At 46.1% G+C, this 16,379-nt stretch overlaps 1 protein-coding gene across 1 annotated transcript in view; it reads left to right on the plus strand.

Annotated features, from left to right (window-relative positions):
• The first annotated feature begins 468 nt into the window (after positions 1–468).
• DDR1 (discoidin domain receptor tyrosine kinase 1) overlaps positions 469–16,379 on the plus strand; it is a 61,270-nt gene continuing 45,359 nt past the window's right edge. The window contains 1 exon segment of the mRNA XM_044419615.1: positions 469–771. The gene's annotated coding sequence lies outside the window, so the exon portion shown is untranslated.

Below are 16,379 nucleotides of genomic sequence, written 5' to 3' on the forward strand. Positions count from 1 at the left end.
AAAGGGTGAGAAAGTGTAGCTCGAAAAACCGGCTCTCTCTTATCTCACAAAGAAATGCGGAGGGATTCTTTCTGCGGAGTCGCTTTGTCCAGACAAAGAGCCAGAAAGGGGGGCGGGGGGCGATCTCCAACTTTCCCTTAGGGTAGCAGCAGCAGCAGCTCGCTCGCTCTCCCCCCCCCCATGCCCAAGCCAGCGCCACCAAGCTACGCGAGGGGGGCCTCGCTTGGGAGGGAGGCGGGAGAGACCGTCTGCCAACAGCTGAGCAGAAAGGCGTGAGTTAATTTCAGGGAAGGAGGGGGCGCGAGGGGGCCGGTCGAGAGAGCGATGGATACGGCAAAGAAAGAAGGAGCAAGGAAGCGGAGGGGGCACCGCCGAGCCGAGTCCCGCCCCGCCCCGCCCCGCCTCGCCGACTGTGGGGCGTCGCGGGGCGGGAAGAGAGCTATGCAAATCCTGGATGAGATCAGCCAGGAGCAACTGGCCGTGCAACTTCAGAGCAGGACTCTCTCGCTCGTCAGCCGCAAGCCAGAGCAGAGCGGGACTCGTTTTCTGGCCCGGTTGCCTGCTCGATTTGGTTCCCAGCGCTTCTCTGCACTTCCCGGCTTTCTCCCGACAGGATTATTAGCCCCACGCGGAAAGATTCGGGTGGATCTCGCGCTGTTGTCTTCTGGGGGCTTTGCGGAGTTAATTATTTTGCTTTTTTTTTTACCGCGTCCTCTTGTAATCGGGTGGATTTAACGCTGCTGGAAGTTGGAAGCGGGCAAACCAGAAAAGGTAAACCTGCTGTACTTTTTGATAACCTTGAACTAGGGACAAGGGTATCCGACGGTGTTGGGAGAACTCAAGGAGAGACAGGAGCCGAAGACGCGAAAAACTAGCGCAGCTTCGAAGTTCCTGCTCTCGCCTTGGCTTAAAGCCAGAGCCACCTGCCTCCTGTCTTTGGCGAAGTCGGACGGATTTCGGGCGTGCGGGGCGCGAGACCGCAGTGAAGCCCACTTGAACGGGCCGATCTGGGCTTGACCCGAGTCAGGGCTCCCCGCCTTTACTCCGGAGCCGGTGAAGCCGTGGTGCAGAAAGGGGCGCCCCTGCTCGTAGGCAGAGAGCCGTTCTCTGCATGCTCAAGGGCTGTGGCAAACAGTGCAGCCGCGGCGCTTCGATGCGCCCCTTCGCAAGGGTGCAACGTATAAATCACGCACAGCTTTGTACACAAACAGAGCATACACGAATCGATTTGTTATATGTTCTCGGCATAGTTTTAAAGTTGTGCTTTGGTGCCTGGCGCCCACCGATCTCCTGTGGGGGAAAGGAGGGTTAGCGTTTGCTGCAGATAAATTAATAATGGTATATGGACATGTAACCGCACGTCATATGAAGGTTGCACTCTCGTTTGTAGATGAAGCACTTTCGGTGTACAAATTTTGTAACGTCTGAAGCGACTTTACTCCCCCGCCGCTCCTTTCTAGGATTGGGAAAACAGATTTTCAGGTAGATGGCACTCTCGGTCACGTTTCCAATTACCTTATGCTAATCTTGGTTTTCCACATTGTGATTTTACAAAACTGAGATTGGATCTCAGTCCGGCGTTTGGAGATGCTTTTTCCCTTCCTCTGATTTTTTGGAACGGGAGGTTTCACGGCCAGGAGGAGCCTGCAACACCCGCATGCACGAAGTCGCCCTTCGTTCCCCATTTTTCAGGGGTGACGCCAGCTGCTTCGAAAGGCAGGTGGGTCGTTAGCCCGCATATGTGCCGAGAATGCGGAATCCCTTTAAATTTGCAGCGGAGAAAGAGCGAAAAAAGAAACTGGTCTCGGTGAGGCTGGAAGTCCAACAAATGCCCTGTTAATAAATGCCAACAACAAATCATTGGGGGTTTTAGACAGCAGCCATGCAGTTTAGTTTTAAACTCAATCCTTTTAATATGATGCATAGGGACAGCAATATCCTACAATAGAGGGTTCCTTTAAGATTTATTATGGAGATAATACAATGGAGGCACTTTGGAAAAATATATAGTATTATGTATTATTATTCTCATCAGCAACAGCAGCATTTATCATGTATAATGGATGCATATGGAAGAGCGCACTACAAATTTGTCATTTCTTTATGCTTTCTAACCACGTTGCCCTATAAATTGGTGTGTTTCAAGAAGCCCCACACAAGCTAAAAAGGGAGGCTAACCTTCACTAGGAATTGTGAGTGCAGAATCTGAGGATGGTAGGTTTCTATATGGATTAATTCAGGCTTAAATTGTTTGATAGAACCGCTGCATGTGCGTGTTCATGTGTACATGTGACACATGATAGCTTTGATTTATTGATTTGTCACAGTTATATCCCACCTGTTCTCCAGGGAGCCCAAGGCAATTCATATGATCCTCTTTCTCTCACAACAACCCTCTGAGGTAGGTTAGGCTGAGAGTTGGTTACTGGCCCAAAGTCACCCTGTGAATTTCATGGGCAAGTGAGAACTAGAATAAAACCCTCCTGAGTCCCCGCCCAGTGCTCTAACCACTACACTGCACTGATTTCTCCCTGACTCTGTGCTTTAACACAAGAGTAGAAGAGGTCTGAGGTAGCAAGCCTCAGCATCTGGTTTCCCCTCTGGGAAGCCCACACGCCCTGCTGCTTCTCTGTACAGGCATTCAATAACTAATGGCCATTGAAAGATCCTTCCCTCTGTGCATGGGGCTGTAGGACATCCAGCTTTATTCCAGCAACTATCTTATAACCTGAATTATTACTGATACTATTCCTGCCAGCAATCGCATGCATATTATTATGACTTGGAGCTGGCATTGGTAAAGCAGGCGTGGTGCGTCCCTCTTTTCAGAGGGAGAGCAGACCCCTCTCAGAACCGCAGAGGGCTGGACCACTCGACAGTCAGAGCCTTGCTCCTGGGATTGGCTCCGGAGTGGGATTTGGGCTGCACCGAATCCAGAGGCAAAATCCGACTGCGTGCTGAACAGTGGGGCAAATCCTTTCTGAGCAAGGTGACACTTGCCTCTGATCACACAGAATCATCACAGGGCCACGGACCTCTCTGAAGAGCTGGTGTGGTACAGCAGTTAGCGTGTGCAACGATGTCCAGGAGACCTGTGTTCAAATCCTCACTGGGCTATGAATCTCACTGGTGAGCCTGGGCCGTCAGTGTGTCTTAGCCTAACATGCAGCGCAAGGGTTTTGTGAGGATAAAATGGGTGGGGGAACAAAGGACCTGTAGGGAATATTTTTCCCTGCCTGCTCAATCCCTTTCTGTACAAGCGTCCCTGCTACCTCAAGTTGTCCTTAGTCTAAGCAGGCTGCTGTAAGGGACCCTTCCTCAAGCCCACGTCTGGAAACATTTGAGAGTAAGTTACTTTAAATTTACTTTTCCAAAGCTTGGAGGACATAGAATGTAACAAAACAATGTGAGCAATAGCTTAACAACCTAGAATGTGAGCAGTAGCTTAACAACCTTGCATTCCCAGCTGATGCAGGAATTTTAGGGAGAAATATTGGAGAAATGAAGTTTTAAAAGAAGCCAGATCTCCTTGTGTATAAAAAGATTTATATGGAAAATGGGAGGAGGAAGGGAAAATGTCACACACAGCCTTAAAAAAAAAAAAGTCAATCTACCTTTTTATTTGCTTGATATCATTTTGGGTTTCAGGGCATGTGCAGAGTTTTCTTTCAGGAAAGATGTTCTTAGAGAGAATTAAGAGCATTTTTGGATTCATGATTTGGATGGTTAGAGGAAGATTAAAAACAAAAACGAAGTGCTGCTTTATGTATTCATGAGACTATGAGGCCAGTAAAGTCTAGTCTCCTAATGGAGATGTATTATTGCATAGACCGATTGTGAAAGAAGTTCCATTTCTGGTATGAATGGAAGGTGCAGCCAGTCAAATATTTGTTTAGAGTCTTGTTCCACCTTTTTAATATGCCAGGACTTGCATTACAAAATACAGTAAAAACTAGCTGGCCTCCTGTGATCCGCTCAGATAGAAAATATGGAAAGCCTCACAGTTTACTTCAGGAATGGTCAATTGCAGAAACTACAGGAGGTGCTATTGTTCTGCTCTGAATATAGGACCATGAGTTTGTAGGAGGAAGGGTGGCCTCTTCCTCCTCCTCTATTTATGTGGGTCATGCAACAAGGTGTTGAAGAGTGGAGCACAGTGTTTCAGCCAGCCATATCCTCTTGTGGAATCCGCCGTTCCAGTCTTCCTCTCCAACGTTTTCTGTTTCCTCCCACTTTCAACAGAGACTCAGCCACTGTGGTCTTTAGTTTAGCTCAGTCCATTTAGGACGCTTAGATCTCACTTCACAGCACGAACAGTGCCCCCAGATGATTTAAAAAGTAATGAGAAGAAAAAGCTCCCGTGCACTGTGGGTCTCCCACCCAGATTCTTTGTACTTCTGCAACCTTGATGGTTCCCCCGGCCTGTGGGTACCTCTCCTTCGTGCAAGGAGGGTGCCATTTTGTCTACACGCTCATCATATAAGCTTGCTATTAGTATATGTCGGACAGGATGATGGTAGTTGTGGCTGGTATTTTCTTGGTCATACTAGTGGTGGACATTTTTTGTGTATGGCGATTATGCAGATAAGAGAGCAGAGGCTGTTATTTTTTTCAAGGCCACACACAACCTGTGCAAATGAGTGTGGCAACATGACATTAACAAGGACGCTCTTTGGCAAACCTTGCAGGTGTATGTATACTCATTGGAGAGCCGTAGCCAACTTCAGTTCCCTGACAAATGTACCTGTATTATATCCTTGTTTGCTAACAGTTTTTCGGTTCATGCATCTATCTACATTTTGTCTTTAAAATGTAGAATGTGAAGTGACACTGAATGCCTGACCTTGTCATTGAAAGCATTTTGCCCTGTTCTCTGGTCAGAAAGGCTCCTGGATTTGCTTGGATCAGTCCAGATCAAGAACAAACCACATAGTTGCTTCCCTCAGGCTTATATCTAAGACACATCCGGGAAAGAAAAACTGATGGGGAGGGAAAAGGAGAACAGGCAAATACAAGTATCAGTACTTGAAGTTACAAAGCTCTCATAATGGCCCGCTTGAATGGAAACTGTGAGAGGAGCTGGTGTCTCAGCACAACTTCCTGTTGCTTTCATTGCTGCAACTGGGTGAAATGGCTGTGTATGTTGCTAGATGACATCTGAGCCAAATGGAGCTGGTGTCTCAGCAGAGGTTATGGAATGGGCCTTTTTTCCATTCTAGTTTTGTTGTTGCCAAGTAATGTGGGCATCCCAAAACAGGACTTTCAACCAGATACTATGGTTTTATGTATGGCAAAAGATAGATCCTTGCCCTGAGGATCTCAATTTTGCCCTTGGATGATAGGGAAATTAAAAGAAACCCAAGAAGAAAGGCAGTATTTCTAATGTTCCTGGTCTGCCTACTAAGCTATTGGACCATGATGAGTTTTCTCATTATGTAACTGCAAAATGGAATGGATAACTAAGCTGACATGTCAGTAAAGGAAACATATTATTGATCAAGCATTTCCTCATTTAAGAACTGCTGTGAATAAGACCTCCTTACAGAATGTTTCAGCTGAATCAACAGCCTCATAAATAAAAAGAAGCTGACGTTATCTGGGGCGCTGTGAATGAACAAGGCAAAATGGCATCAACAACAGTGCTTTCTGATAACCTGACCTTCCCAACTTGTCCACTGAGATACTGTGGCCGACCTCTGCTCAAACACTCACTGTTTCAGGACAGTTGCCTGAGAGATGGGGAAGCATTCGGGGTAAGCAAATTGCTGGCACTGTATACCTTCCATTGCATTGGCTTCAAAATTCACTCGTTCACACATTTCTTTTAAGAAATCAAGTTTCTGTCTTTTATTGTGGCAAAGGCAGAGGGACCCACAGTTGCGGAGGGGTGAGCCGAATACAGGGCAGAGCCTTTTCCCCTGGCGTGCCTGTGTGTTGCCCTCTTTTTGAAGGGCTGCTTAGGCCAAGACCGGCTGAAAGATAAAGGCTCCCGAGAAGGGAGAGTAGCCTTGACATTCCCTGAGCAGTTACTTCATTAAGAGATTTATTGTTGTATCACCCAGTAGCTGAAGCCAGTGAGCACCTGGAAAGTGAATGAGGCACACAGATCACCAAGCCATCATTGTGGCTTTTTTGGTGAGAAAAGAAATTATATGAATGTTGTCCCAGTTTCCGTCTCTACATATAAATCAGCATGTGCATGTTTTATGCACGTCAGTTCTTCCTCTTGCCCTTGTTGGTACTCCGTTGCCTTTTCTTAAGGCAATGTCTAAGTGGCCAGCCCATTTGCTCTTCCAAGACTAGGCAAAACAAAATGCAGAAGCTGTCTAACAACTGGGTCCTATATCTTTACCCTGTAGTCCGATTGATGGGTTTTAATCCCAGACAAATGTGCATAAGATTGCTCAAAGAAGAATTCCTGCAATATAAAAAGGTAGGAAAGGCCCCTTTTAGCTGAAAATTCAGGGGGGTAGACCAGAATATCCACTGTTGCCTCCAGGAGCTAAGCCCTCATAGTCCTATCTTGAGTTTACAGTTAGAACTAGTATATTAACAGTGCAATCCTGTATATTCCAGCAACTGGAGTGGCCCAGTGGGGAAGGGCCCAGTTTGTGGAGCCTGAGTCTGTGAGTTCAAATCTCTTTAGAGGCAGTAGTGCTTTTGAGAGCCAGTGTGGTGTAGTGGTTAAGAGTGTGGACTGGGACTCAGGAGACCTGGGTTCTAGTCCCCGCTCAGCCATGGAGCCAACTGGGTGACTTTGGATGAGTCACAGACTCTCAGCCCAACTATCTGACAGGGATGTTGTGAGGATAAAAGGGAGAGGAAGAGGACCTTTTAAGCCTTGAGTTCCTTGAAAGGAGGAAATGTATATAAATATAGAAAATACATACATGCCTACTCAGAGTATAAGCCATTCAGTTTAGTGCTGTATACTCCCAGGTGAGTGGGTAAGAAATTACAAGCAAAATAGCTTTTTCTTAGATAGATCCATGGAGGATTACAAAAATCCAGCCTCCCTATACAGAGACTGTCTATCGCTGGTCACCAGATATTTAATGAACAATTTGAAAAAGGAAGAAGAAAGGAAGGATATTCGCAATGGTGCCCAGACGGTGACCTTCCAGTCTGGCTGGCTACTCTCAGTAGATACAGTATTGAGATAAATGGACCTGGAGTTCGATTGGCATGGCAGTCCTCATGCTTTAGTGGGGAAACTAAGGTCCAGGTCTCAGTGATCTCATGAGACGGGTGTGCAGCCCAGGTCTGAGCATGCTCCATAGGTTATGCATATCATGATTTTAAGTTGTGTAGGCCCTTGGAAGCAGTTTCGTGTGGAGCTTGCTGTCCATGTCTTCCTTCAGTTTGTATGGCACATCTTTTCTTCTTGTCTACAACAAAGGAGCCTAAAACTATGTAATCTTTACTTAGGCAATATGAAGAACTACAGTGACTGGGCAGGTTGTTGAAGAGTGGGTTGTTACTATGTGAGAACCATGTATATACATTTTAGCTATATATTCTTAATCACAAACAACCTGGGAAAAGAACCCATGGTTTGTTGCTAGGTTGGAACCTGAATGCTCCTGGTTAGCAGCCCATACCTGAACCATACAGTAGAATTTGCATGTAAGGACAAGCTACGATCTAGCAAAAATGCATAATCAAACCAGTATTTGTGGTTTCCCTTATGTGCAACCCCAACTGGGCCAGTGCTGGACTTGATGGACAAATAGCCTGACCTAGTATAATCTAATTTGCTGGATTGTATTATAGTCTGCAGTGGGCTTTCCTTAATCGTTTTCTTCCTTGCTGAGGCTGATACTATTAGTGTGCCTATTGCCTCACAGTCTAGCGCAGGCTTCCCTAGCCGGTGCCTTCATCTTGAACTCCTGTCAGTCCCAATCAGCATGGCCAATGCTCAAGAATGTTGAAAAGTCATTGTTGAAAATATTTTCCCCTCACTTGCCACCAAGTCAGGGAAAGCTGGTTGGTGGATGCCTGGTGCCATAAGTTTGTCCCTTTTTAGAAAGCTATGGGCAGTCACATGATTCAGCTAGTATCAGGGAAAAGCAAAAGAGGGAGCTTCTGGATTTGATTAACTGCACATATTGCAGCCCACCTTTGCAGCACACCTTTGCCATTTCTTGCCCCCGGAGTTCTCTGTTGCAGGAGCTGCGTAGTTCAGTGCAAACCTGCTCTCGTACCCTTAAGAGTTATGTGGAAGGTTGGATGTGGTTTTTCACTTTTGAGAAACTTCTGATAATCTGTGCACAATAAGATTCACATGCTAGCTGAAATGTCCTCCTTTACAAAATAGGCAAAGGTCCAGGAGCTGGTTTTCCTTGCGCATGCACTTGCTCCATCTGGGGGTTGTTTCAGAGTTATTCTGAGTGGGAGGGTGTAGCTTGGTGCCCTGCAACAGAAGGGGGTTGGACCCAATAGCCTTCGTGGCCCCTTCCAACTCTACTATTCATTGACTCTATGATTCTCACCCTGCTTCTTTTTGCCCTAACTTCTTAAACTGAGTGCACAAGTTGATTTATAAATGAAAGAAAACAGCCTGACAGCTGCAATCCTATATACCCTTGCATAGTATTAAGTCTCGCTGAAATCAGTAGGACTTCTGAACAAGTCGTGAATAGGATTTCATTGGTAGTATTTCTGAAGGATGCCCAGGCTTGCTCATAGCAAGGTGAAAGAGCTGCAGAGACGGAAAGGTATTACCTGAATTTGGATGGGAATGGCATGTCTGAAAAAGGACAAAAAAAAAAAGAAAATTTATGGCTGAAAGAAAAACCTGGTTTCCCACAAAGTGGTGTTCATGGCTGGAAGATGTGCTACTAAACCCGGTTGGCTCAGCTTGCTCTAAAGAGGCAAATACTGTTATTGGCTGAAATATTGCTGCAGCCTTTATTAAATATCCCAGTGTGATGTTAACTGGGATGGCCCTAATCAGTCCATCTGTCTGTCAATGCATTGGGGGTTAAAAGAAGCTCAAGTGGGGAAGGATCACCATCCTTTGCACCTGAGGAAGTGCAGTGGTTAAGAGTGTGGAAATGGAACAAGCGTGCCACCCACATTTGCGTGACGAGCCAAGGCGCACACACTGCAGCTTCCATATTCAAAATGGTCACCATGCTGCAAAGTCACTGTGAGTTAATTAACTAACAGTGGTGTTGTCAGAAGGTGATTGCATATGCAACAGAATTAGAAAAGTTCTAGCAAGGCTCTATGCATGATGTGGTAATTTTTGTACCTGCAGGGCGTTTTTATAAAATGCACATGCATAATATTCCCCTGTCCGCAGTCTAAAGAGTTTACAGTCTGTTCTCCTGCCTAAGGAGTCTATCAATTTGTTCTGCCTCTATATATAGATTCAAGGAGAGAGTGCAGTCTATATCTGCCCATCCAAAAGTATGCTACTGTATAACTACTCTTAATACACATAAACACACACACACACACACACACACACACTTAAGTAAGCTCTGGTTAGACGTGGGGTCTATGCATATCTACCAGAACTTGCCTAAGTTTATATAATTAGGCAGTGTAAGCTTGTTGCAAGTAGAGATTTCTTACAGGCCATGTTTATGCCTGCTTACTCAGGAATTCTGCAATTTTGTGCAATTTATTCCCAGTTAAACATGAATGAGGTTACATGTTTTGAGATGTGAAATCCTTGGCACCTCTCTATTTTTAGAAACCAACCCCTTTGCATCTCTTCACTCACCCGCCTCCTCTCAAACTATTCTTATTCAGTTCACTCACTGCCATATTTTCCTCCCTTGCAATAAGATGATTCCTGCAACTGAGTGTTTAGTTTTTAGGGATTTTTAACTAAGGAAGTTCATTTAATCGAAGCCTTAGTCGTAAGGGACAGTACATGCTATTCCAGAAATACAGCTGGCCTGGCAGAAAGTACGTAACGTAGTTTTTAACATGTTTTAACATGATTAACATGAATTTTCTTCTTTGGCAACTGCACCAAACTAGTGTTCCCCATGTATGGTCAAGGCAGGATGCCTGGACCCACTGACCTTGGCTCCTGTGACTGGTAGCTGGCCTTCCTGGGCACTCCTTGCAGAACAGTACTTTTAACTGTTTGTTACTGGCTCTTGGGGAATTGCTCATCTCATTTCTGGCCCATCAGTTTTATCAGAGGTTGAGTTTGCGTTCCTTGCACTTAAGGGGGTTGTGAAATGTATTACACTTTCCTGTCTACATGCTGGCATTCAAATTTATAGAGCCACCAGAATGGGTCAGTGGAAGACATCTTGCCAGTTCTGAAAGAACTTCACTGGCTTCCAGTCCATTTCTGACCATAATTCAAGGTGCTGGTGCTTTCCTTTAAAATCCTGTCTGGCTAAGGACCTGATAATGCTCAGGTATCTGAAGGGATGCCTACTTATATACCAACCTGTCCATGTACAGAGGTGACTTTCAGGGGTGTTCCTCCTTCCTGGTGCCTCAGCCATCTGAGGTAAGGTGGAAAATGACCGGAAATTGAGCCTTCTTGGTGGGCACACCCTATTTGTGGAGGCTTGACTGGTACAAACATTTTGCAGGTGAGTTTTTACTATCTTAGGCTTTTTCACACGTTTGTCTGTACAGAAGTGCATCCTATTAAGTTCCATGGGACTTAATGCCAGGTAAGTATAGGTTGCAGCCTCAATATAAATCATAGGATCATAGAATAGCAGAGTTGGAAGTGGCTGGAAGGCCTTTGGGTCCAGCCCCTTGCTCAGTGCAGCAGACCGCGTTAAAGCATCCCTCTCCGATAGCTGTCCACTTGCATCTTGATCTGAAATGGCTGTCCAGCTGCATTGTGAATGCCTCCAGTGTGAGAGAGCCCACAACCTTTCTAAGCAATTGGTTCCATTGTCGTACTGCTCTAAGAGTCAGGAAATTTTTCCTGATATCTAGTTACTTCCTGTAACTTGAGCCTGTTATTCCATGTCCTGCACTTTGAGATGATCAAGAAGAGATCCTGTCCTTCATCTTTGTGACAACATTTCAAGTATTTATTTCTTTGTTATAGTTATATGCTGCCCCATAGCCCAATGAGCTCTCTTGGGGGCTTACAATAAAAAGCACTTGTAGAGTTCTGTCATATTTCAACTCAGTTTTTTCTTCTTGAGGCTTAACACACCCAGTTCTTTCAATCTCTTCCCACAGGGCTATTTTTCCTGTCCCTGGATCATCCCTGTTGCCCTCCTCTGAACCCTTTCGAGCTTGTCTGCATCTTTCTCAAACTGGTGCCCAGAACTGGATGCACTATGGTACACAATCCTTCCCAACCCCTACCCTTTAACATACTTCTATAATTCATCAGTATGTTTTGTATTGTTTTTTGTACATTGACTTGAAAGCTCTGCTGAAGGGCAGTAGACAAATTTTTCAAAGACATTAAAAAGTAACCTGAATGCTTCATATAACATTAGTAACCATTAACAGGAAATGAAATCATGAAAACTATGTTTGGGAGGGTCTTTTATTATGGGTTAAATTTAGGGAACCTTGCTCTTGGAGGAAGCTGGGAAGATAGAACTCAGGCTTCTTTCCAGATATATGACTCACACCGACACAGTATGCCTCATGAAAGGAGATTTGAGGTTGAGTTTGGGTTCTTGGCATATGCAGCTTTTGTTAAGGCAAAGAAACCTGGTAGTCAGCCAGTTAGGTACACCGGAGAATGTGTGAACACCAGAAACACTAAAAAAGAAATACTGGTGTAACATATAATTGTCTAAATATAACCCATGCAACTCTGTTTATAACATAGCAATATCTGCTTATTCTTTTGTTACTATACACACACACACCATATTTTTCACTCTATAAGACACACCTGACCATAAGATGCACCTAGTTTTTAGAGGAGGGATCCATGGAAAGCTTCCTGATAATCACAGGCACATTCCCCATCACTTCCCCATGGGCTTCATTAAAAGATGGGTTGCCATTTGAAAACACACACCGACCTGTGATTAACAGCTGCTGGAGGAGGGGGGCGGAGCAGGGTATGCCGAGCATGTGCCGGCCAGCTGTGGTGCAGCCAGGCCGGCAGCGTGCCGGCGGTGGTCTTCCAGGCAGTGTGGTGGCGGCAGGTCTTCCCGGGTGGTGGGGGTGAGCAGTCCGTCTCTCCGTGCAGCCGGCGGGTTAAAGCCCGCAGCTCCTCCTCCTCCGCACCGCTCCCCCTGAGTGGCACAGCTCTCACCTGTGTCCGAGGGGGGGGGGGAGCAGGGCGCGCCGAGCGCGTGCCGGCCAGGTGGTGCCACGTGGTGCAGGCAGCCGGCAGCATCCCAGGAGTCGGGCACACACACATTCACTCTATAAGACGCACAGACATTTCCCCTTACTTTTGAGGGGGGAAAAAGTGCATCATATAGAGCGAAAAATACGGTAAGTTGCAGTGTTTGCATGTAATGCTCAATATCACAAAACGCAAAGACAGTAGAATTTTACTGGAAGGCGTTTTATTAATATTGTAACCCACTCTGTGTTGTGCAATTTTGGGAGGAAGAGTGGAGTATAAACATTTTTATGTCTTAATTTTTAAAAGGTGTCATGTGGTAGGTCCAACTCATTAAAACACTGGCTGTGGTCAGCTATAATACGAAGATGCCTTGTAACTGACTCAGAGCACAGTTCCATGGGCCTCTATTACCAGCCCTGACACTGATTTACAGCAGCTGAAAGCCTGTTTGTGTGGTCACCCTGCCATGTGTGAGTGGTAGTTTTCTGGATTCACATGCAACAGCAAACCATGATTTACTGCTGATTGGAATCAAAAACATCTAATCCTCCTGTTACAGATCGAGGAAGGAATGTATGAAAGCTAAGAGCTTGAGCATGACATGAAAAAAACTGATTTAACGTTGCACCTGTGGAAGAAAAAAACGGTGGGGAAAATTACGAATTTGGCTATTTTTCCCCTCCACAAACCTGAGTACAGCCACTATGTATATCTGGTATAGCATGGACGTGTTTTATTGGTCAGCAATGGTGTACAATTACTTTTCCTCCTCAAGGGTGTATTTATGATAAATCTAGGATTTGCATTGCATGTAAGTCTGCAGTTTATAAATATTCTCCTAATGAGATATTCCATTCCCGGGCGGCTTCTGACATGCCAAGGAGAAGTGGCATTTGCAAGGGAGAAGTGCTGGGTGGGTGTACTTCACCCTTTCGGTGCTTCCTCTTTTCTTTACCCATTGCTCCCTCCCAGCTGCTTTTCCACCAGCCGGACTCCAGCACTTGAGAAAGACAAATGGTGACAGGAAGCAGAGGGCAAAGGAAGGATGAAATGTGCACCATCACCTGGCCCCTACCCACAGTGTCGTGCCCCATTCTGCATTCTGGAGGAGTGAGGATGCCATGGTGGCAGTGGTGGTTGTGATTAATTCCATTTCTCTACTGCCCAGTGTCCAGATCTGTCTGGGTGGTTTACAGACATCTGCTAGAGTCTAAAGTCTTCCTCCTTGCACTGGAGGATATCGGATTATGTTAAATACATCAGCCATGAGCCCCCTAAGGGCCAAAGCAGACCATAAACTTTAAATCTGTGCCTAGCAACTACTTCTTTCCAGTTTTATTGAGCAGTTGGCACTGGGCCCCTGATGTAGGCAGGGAACTTTGCTGAGAGGCAGAGCCACTGCCAGCTCTGCTGAGGTGAGAAAGTGCACACCTCCTGCTGCCGCCACCCCCCTTCCCTCGCCCCCTGCCCCTTGCTCCCACCATCCTCCTTCCCACACCCTGCCTGCCCCATCTGTGCCCTCCCCCCCCATGCGGTGCCTGTATGCTTTCTCCTGTCCTGGCCTCACTTTGCACCTGTCAGCTCAGCTATCCGAAAAGCTTTGTTGGCTGGAAAAGCGCCTGGCGCCCTTCCCCAGGTGCAGAGCCATATTCAAGATGCTGGGTGCTGGGGAGTCCGTCCTTGCAGCCAGACAGTGTGGGAGGAAGGGTGTCCTTGGAAGTCCCCTGGAGATCATCCGCGCTTTGGAGAGCTGAGCCACCTCCCGGCTCGCTCAGGCTGATCCCACGGCTGGCGGCAGCAAAGGGGAGGCTGCGTGCGATGTGGCAGTGGCGGAGCGCTGCGGCTGCGCTTTCTGGTGGGGAGGGAGAAGTGCCAGAGGCAGTCTGAGGGACTGGCCCCTTAGAGCTGGAGCCTGAAATCTTTCCTTCGGAGCGCTGAATCTCTGGGAGCCTTCTGCCTCAGCCCCTCGCAGTCCGTGGGCACTTGCTGGAATAAGGGAACAGAGTCTTGAGGATTACTGTTGCATCTGACTGCTTTTTGCCCACATGTGCTTCATTTCTGCTGCCTCTACCTTGGATCCTCCTGCCTGAGATGGTTTCCCCCCTGAAATCAATGTCCTTTCTCCCTCCTGTCTCTATATTCTTTACAAATACAAATAATACAAATACAAATGCCTTAGGAGACAGGATCCTGTATAGAATTTAGACACAAGCAAATCAGCATATGCAAATATGTGCTTTTTTCCCATTTTGGCCTGTGGGCCTGAGCCCCAGATCCTTTTGCTAGCTCCCACTGCAACTGGGGTGGGGGGTCGGGGGGGAGAGCACAATTTGCCACTCCTCTTGTTCTGTCACCGAGGTGATGGCTTCCCCCCACCTCATGAGAGGGCTGGCCATAGTTGGAGGGTGTGGGGTTAAGATCCGAGCTGAGGGTGCTTGTGTCAACACTAAGAGTAAAAACTGAAAAAGAAAAGAAAAGACATCATGGCTAGACATATTTAAAGCAATGGCTCTTTTGGCCCAAAATGGGCATAGGCAAGCGGCTTTCTCTCAACCACACTGCATATAGGGGCAAGCATTTGTTGTAGGGTCTAATGAGGGCAACTGAGCATGAGAGCAGCAGCTGTTTAGTTGCTCAGGGCTCTGTCCCATTTATGTTTAAAGCAGAATGTGAAATCTAATTTTAAGGTCAAAGGGATGCTTCAAAAAGGGGATTTGAACCCTCCCCAACCTTAGCTCCCTGCCTGCAATTTGTGGCACCAGGTGCTTTTCTTCCATCCCTGCTCACTCCCAGTGGCAAAGGCAGGCCAGACAAACGGAAGAAGGAGAAGGAAGTCTTCAAACAAGAGCCCCTTGTGATGCTAAAGTTAGGCCTGCCTGCCTGCTTCACACATGAATAGACATGTGAGCAAACATGGCTCTGACCATCATGTCTCGCCTGGCCCTAAGATATGTGAAGTGCTTTGAACAATCTGAGGCATTTTATAAATGCTAGTTAATTATATCCCCCAAGCACTTCTCCCTTTCCCTGGAAGTAAAAATCCAATAGCAACTAAGTCGATATTTCTGCCATTATTGCTGCCAAACAAGTTGCTGCCATTTCATGATGCCTGAAATACGCAGTCTGGGGCAGTTGCCTTCATCTGCCTGATGACAGGGCCAGACTTAATTATTATCATTAATCCTCCAGAGTCCTGTTTTACTATTCAGATGCAGGAGAAGCTTTGGATTTCTTGCCTGAGCTGAGTCAGGGTTTTAGAACGAATGATGTTTCAAACATTTGATAGGAACATTTTAAAAAATCAAGGGAAACAGGTGGTCAAAGCCCTTTGTGGGAATTGTTTCTTGTGGGGTTTATTTCTGAAGCTTTTCCTGACTAAGTGACTCCAGACTCACCCCACTAGCCATGCCCTTTCGGTTGTCTGAAGCAGGGCAAGCATCGCAGTGTGACATTCTGAGCGGCTGAGAAATTGAGTTTCTGTACAAGCGTCTGAGGCCACCTTAGCTATGGGGCAACAAAGGCCATCCTATAATTAGAGGGAGCATTGCTAGTTGATGACACTGTGTGGAGGAATTTATGGAGAAGTCACGTAATCCCATATGGATTCCAAGTTTGGATTGCTTTCCTTTTCTAAAATTGTTCTGTCAGCCAAACAAATAAAAAAGGAGCTTCTTAAAAAAGGCGGAAATGATGTAACCATGGATCTGTGTTAACTTAAAAATTAATTTTTGCATGTATAGCTTTAGAAACTCTCATTAAGGCAGTTTCCATTTTAGAAATCCTTCTATCTGTCTACTTTTTATGGTGGTCATTAGTCAGGCCAGGTGACCCCAACCTTTTTTGGACCTGTAGGCACCTTTGGGGATTTGAGAAACTGTTCTGGGTAGGCACCACCACAAAATGCCCCTTTAGTGCCATTTGGCATTGACTTGTTAGGTTTATGTATAGGTGCATCTTAATCAGTAAAATTTTTATTGGATGCTGCAACATGTCTTTAATAAGGGATTGCTGGCAGTGCAACACAGCTTTTTTTTTTAAAGATATGTTCTGAGAGTGTCCAGGAGTTAGTTACTTTGCCAGAGAAGGCTATGACAGAGATAAATTTTGTACTGGAAAAGCC

This window comes from Varanus komodoensis, unplaced genomic scaffold, assembly GCF_004798865.1.
Source record: "Varanus komodoensis strain SLA01 unplaced genomic scaffold, ASM479886v1 scaffold105, whole genome shotgun sequence".
Lineage (NCBI taxonomy): Eukaryota > Metazoa > Chordata > Lepidosauria > Squamata > Varanidae > Varanus > Varanus komodoensis.